Here is a 6,272-nt window from a genome sequence, read left to right as displayed (position 1 = left end):
CTTGTGTCTTAGCGAAGTGTTGCTGTAGGTAAATTACTTTGTTAAAGAGAGTAGAAAATCTTTATTTACCTACATGTTCTATTCAAGAGCTTTTTCTTGTACTCCTGATAAAATTCCTATGGATTTTTCCTTTGGCTCTAAGCTTAGGATCTAGCGGAAAGTAAGTCGAGTGGTGTCAGAGCTTTGTTCTTAAGCCAAAACACATGATGGAAATGGGAAGGGATATCTTTAGACGTGGGTGTCGTGTCTAACAGTCATTTAAAATAAAGGAAAATAAAACTTCTGCTGACTTTGCTGTCATTAAAAAAAAATCTAAGTGTCATACTGACTGCTGGAGGAAATAGTGTCTTGAAGGATTCTAGGACTTGTATTACTGATTCTCAATAATTAGAAGAAACTTTTCTGTCAAAAGAAGAAATTTTATTTAAAAAAAAATACAGAAAGAAATAAAACTTCAAGTACATAAACCATCAAATTTCAAAATAGAATAACCAGAAATTACTTGAAAGGTCTGAGCTGGTTAGTGCTGTATATGCAAAGGAAGTGGGGATGACAAGCTACTTTGGTATCTCAGCCTAGCTCCTGAAAACCACTTTATTAGTGTTAACTTCAGCAGGTCTCAATATTTTGCTAAGACCTTAGCATGGCTGAAAAACGCCTGGAAACAACATTCCACCAACACAGAACTTCGGATCACCAAGGTCTGAGCTCGCTTTACAACAACATGGTGGCTCGCCACAGTATTGCTGCAATTCGGTAATTTCTCCAACGGGCTGAAGATCAAAGAATTTTGGAGGCAGAGTTGGTGCTGCCAGGTGCTGTGAAGGGCATCGGTGCCAACCATCGCTGGTCCTTATCTGCTGGTTTAGACAGGGGACACACTGGAAATGAAGTAAAAATACAGCTGCCCAGAGCCCAGATGAGAAACTATTGTGGCTGCTGAGGAGGGAATGATCTGTCCGGCTTTTGGTGTGTTTGAGAAGGGACTGAAGGGAAAGAACACAGAAAAACCAGCAGCTCCTAGGAGAGGTGCCACTTCTCACAAGGTGGATCAAATAACTAACCGTTAGGACTAGCACGATGCTGAAAGGTGTTTTATTATGGTAAAGCTTAAGGGTCCTGGGAGTAACTAGTATCAGCATAGTCTGAAACCACATATAAACAAAGTCTGGCTAGAAAACTAAACTTCAGAAAAAAAATAAACTTACAGCAAAATCAGTCTGTCTTCGTGCCAGGGTTGCCATGAGGGGGGAGGGATTCACTGTGTTTATCTAGAGGGCTTTGAAGTAGCCAGTGTCTCTGAGAAAGTCTGGGTAATAAAATATATCATCACAATGATGGTGTTTAATCTCCCAGATGAACTGTGGATTTCATTCTACTTAAGCCTCATTAAAATAAAAAAAAAAAAAAGGAGGATTGCACCTGTGTTTTGTTTTGTTTTCTTCCAGAGTTGGAGCAATTAACTCTCCAGGAACTGAAATACCAAAATAATGAAATAATGTCATTACTTTCTATGATATTAAGGAGTAAAAAAATGCAGGAGCAAAAGCTGTTCACATTAGCGTAAGAAACAAGCTGACATTTAATAGGAAAAAGTTCATACTGATAATACCCAGGAGAAGTTCAGTGCTGAGTGCTGCGAAGAACGAAATACATTTTAAAAAATCCCCAAATTCAATGTGCCTGCCTTATTTTTTTTTTCTTTTATTGGCAGGCAGGGTTTATATAAGTTAATCCTTTTGTTTCCAGTCAAATTCTTCCATATAACTGATGTTTCATAGGTGAGGACTGCAATTTGGTGCAGTCAGTTAACAAATTGTAAATGCAGAAGTACATTAAATGTGGGAAAAGATTCAAAGCCCAGTGCAAATTCTTTTGACTTCACTGAAGTTTTTTGGATCAGGCTTGATAATAAGAATTATAGCAGAAACTGTTGTAAGACTGATACCTGAAGGCTGTAAAATGCCTTTTCAAAATGTTTGGTCACAAGTTAATTGTTTCTCTTCAGGTTGCAGCCCTCAAATGGGATCTGTTCAGCTGAATCTCTGTACCCATCCTCAATTTGTCTCACTGGGAATCTCCAAATGTGAGGGGTTGCTCTGAACACCTATCTTACACATCATACATTTGCTTTTTTTCTTGCCTAGCATGATGCTACTTGACACAGTCTGGAGGGCAGAATAAGTTGTGGATTAACTGTTATTGTTTATGGGCTTTTTAGCTGGTTCATTTTCTTTTAGGAAGAACAATATTAAACAGGACTGAGCCTACACTGGCTGTGATTTACCCAGCCATAAATTGTGCAGTGGACTGAATGTCTTGTGATTTATCAGTATGGGGTGAAAAGTTGCTTATATTTCAATTAATATTGATAGGAACTTAAAAGGCAAGGATGGTATCTTTGGCTGCATTGCTAGAAAGAAGAAAAGTTAGGAAAGTGAGATTCTGGTCTAACTAGATTACAGTAGAAGTGGCATCGCAGCTCCTTCGTGAGCTGAAGCGCTTCGGATATGCATTTTCTGCCAGCAAGAATAACTGTTTGCTGGAAATTCATGTTTCTTTTAACTCCCTTGATGGAAGATGCAGTGCCCACTGTAACAGGTTAAGGGAGAAAAGCAGAGTAAGGGGATTTTTAATGGAAGGGTATTTTTTGTTTGAAAACAAGATGTATGGAAAAAGTATAAGCAGTGGCAAATCTCTTGCTAGGCTACCTGTAAAAACTTTCCATGAATCACGACTAGCTCCTGAAAAGCTTAGCCTGAAAGTAAGAACCTTAAAAACATAGGTATTGTATATGAGTTTGTCCAGTACAAAGCCCGGGAAAGAAAGATTACAAAAAGCAGTTGTTCTCCTCCTAAATAAAACCAACCTTCCAGTCTTCTTTCGAAAATTCCAGACAACCATTTCTCAGGCTGCGATTTGCAAGCAAAAGAAGTTGGTTTTGTAAAAAGGTTTCAGACTTGAATCTGAAATTCCTTTTACTCGTTTGTCAATGTTTGATTTTCAGGCTAATTTGTGAATTTTCTTTGTTCTCACATTATTAAAAGGGTTGCTTTACATTTAAAAAATAGTTCTGTAAGTCTGGAATAAATATTTAGAAGCTTGCACTATTTCATCTGTCTCCTCAAAGCATCTTTACATTAAACTTCAAAAACAAACAGAGAACTACATTAATTCACATATTTAAAGAAAATTGACTATAAATTCTGAGAAATACCGAGTCACATTTTGCAAATATTAACTGCAGTTTTTTTATTACAATTCATTACTGAGATTTTTTTGTTGTTCTGGAATAAATACAGATATAAATAAATACAGAACTATTTTGCTTCTTTTGTTATAACTATTCTGCATTCAACTTTTGGCTAGAGATTATTGTATCAAAGTAAACAGCATTAAGAATTATTTCATTGCAGTACTGCTAATAAACACATTTTTATTATTGAAACAAAGGTAAATGTATAGACACTACAGGGTCACTTCAAACCCCATGGTTAAAGATGTTTTGAAACTTTCTGTGGTATATTTTACCTACATGCTGGACATGCCTTTTAATAAAAAAATACTTTAAAGAAAGTTCATGATGGGTCACATTTTATATCTATTGCTCTCTTCAAACTGCATTTAATTTAAAGCCTTTATTATTTAGGTGATGGGAAGTTATGAAGTATCAGAATAAACCAGGCTGCAGCCCAGGGGCTGATCCCCTTCAGCGATGCCCTTCAGTCCTGCCCGTCATCTTCTCTCAGGAGTGACACAGAATCACTTTTAGAGTAGCAAATGCCACCCGAAGAGTGACACCCCCTTCTGATCCCCAGTCCTGTGTCCCCAAACCCTGCCAGCACGCAGCACAGCACGGGTTGAGCCTGCTCTACAACCTGAGCAGCCTTTCCCTACCAAAACCTTCACCTTCCTTGGCATCAGCCGTGTTTTGGGTCGCTGGCGCAGAAGACCCACAGGTTGGCATCAGGGAGGGCGACGCTTGCCAAGGGGAGTGCAACAAAGGCCAGGGTGAGGAGGAAGAGGAGAGGGAGGAAGGGATTATTGCTTGGGACGGCAGTGGATGGCAATGGCTTGCAAGACTCTCATCTGGTCTTCAGGCCACCGAGTCTGGGCCATCTTGACATATTTTAACAGTGTGTTTGAGATGCATCACATTCAGAAATGCTTTGTGCTCTTCTTTCTAAAAATGCCAGGCAACCATATAATATATGTTTCTTTTTTTTCCCCCCATCTTCATTTCAGAGGTTTTGTGAGAGATTTAACCAATTAGATGTTTTTAATAAACAAATCTAGAGGCTCATATTTCTTTTCTTTTGTCCTTTAAGTTGGAATGCTGTCCTACAGACAATTGAAAACAGCATAGTCCTAATAGATTAAATCTGCTTGCACTAGTTTTAAAAACACATTTTGGCTCTTGTTATCAGCAGAAACAAATTAGTCTGTAGAAAACAAAGAAAACACGTACATGCAAGGATACAGCTTGACTCCAATTAGCGTAAAGGATCCTCTCAAAAACTTGGTTTTTTTTAAAATCTCATTATACTTTGTACAGAGTTTCTAAAAAGATTTGTGACTTTTAAGTGAGCTTTACAAAAAGTGTATGATAAATTAAAAAATCTGTTATTCTGACCTGGAATAAGCCACATGTAAGGAGAACAGCATTGTCAGAAGAGATGCTGCTTAGCTTGGTTCCCATGGATTTGGACTTGCTACCCTGAATTCAGCACTCCTCAAAGGCACAGCCTGACGACCACCAGTGATTCCTCAATCCACAGAACCAGAGAGAACAAGGTTACAAGTCTAAAAGTCTGATAATAAAGAGGTGTGGGATTGACCGTGGTCCACTGATGTACAAAGTCTAGGAAATACTTTTATAATCTATATGGCTAGTTTTGAGCAAAGTTAGTGGGGAGCTGAGCTGAACACAAACTGGCTCATTTATTTATTTATCTATTAATCCATCTATTTCTTAATTTATTTTAAATTTCCCCTAAAACTGGAACAGAACGGATCCATCCTTCTGAAGTTTTGTTGAACTTGGACCAGAACTGAAAGAACTTTAGTCAGGGCTGAACCCAAACAGAAGTGAAAAGTTTAAGGGGTCCTCTCCTTGGACTTAAAAGTATGACCTGTGCACATCCTTATTCTGTAATTGCTGAGTATAATCAACACCTGGGACGCACTGCTAAAGATGAACCCAAAACATCAGCAGTGCACTTACAGTTTCCACTAATGAATCTGTGGCCCTAGTTATGAACTAGCGGAAGGAAAAGCAAACACCAGATTTTTCCTCTAATCAGACTTGGACCTCTGCTGTCATCCTCTTCCCTCCTTGGTTTATCTTTCCTTTCACTTCTTTCCTTCTTCGCATCTCTGTTTAGACTGCACGCAAAGACATGACTGAATGCTGGCTCTGCAACTGCTACCATTTACTGGAGCAGGATGCCGAGTTGCTCCGTGCACATCCATATGTTTTGCTAACTTCCTAAGATGACCTCGGACAGTATAAAATAAATAATCCTGATTGCCTCATCTGGCAAAAAGATACAGTAAATGCAAGTGATGTAACTGCTTGTCCTCATTTTCTATTTTAAAATATAGGCACGTTATCCGCAATTAAATGCAGCTGTCAGGACTACAATGATGGGATATTTTAAGTCTCCAAGTTTGGTCACTCCAATTCCAGATATAATACAGTTCCTTAGATCATGACTGAAAAAAAAGCTGGCAATCAGAAACACGCTAAGAAAGGAAACTTTCAGTAGCTGTACAGTGCTGCGCTGAGGAATGATTGTATAGATGGTTTGCGGTGTTCTCTGCTCGCTGGTCCTGGTTTGTGTTGCTTACAAATGTGTTTTCTCACAACCAGTATTACAAACTACGCATGACATGAAAATTTAAAACCACCTCAGCTGCACTTTGGCTACAACAGCAGCATGCTGCTTGTCTTAAGTTACTATGTCTTACTTGTGCGGTTTCCAGTGTTGTCAAGGTCATAGTAAATATGTTAATGCATCATTCTGAAACAACCCATAGGAGTATTTAAATTAAGTCTGTGTTCCTAGAAGACTAACATGTGTGCCTGAGACCAAAAAAAACCCCAAACATTTACCTTGGTTTAACAGAAGTACCGGAATATCATCTATCAGTTGTTTAAAAGCAATTTAAAATAAATTAAAATAAAGTTATTGTCTGGAAATAATCCTAGATAAAAGCATTATGTAAATTAAAACAAAATACTTCTTTAAAATTGCCAAATAAGTAGCACC

Source organism: Nesoenas mayeri (assembly GCF_963082525.1).
Source record: "Nesoenas mayeri genome assembly, chromosome: 1".
Taxonomy (NCBI): Eukaryota; Metazoa; Chordata; class Aves; order Columbiformes; family Columbidae; genus Nesoenas; species Nesoenas mayeri.
Note: the sequence above shows the minus strand (reverse complement) of the source record.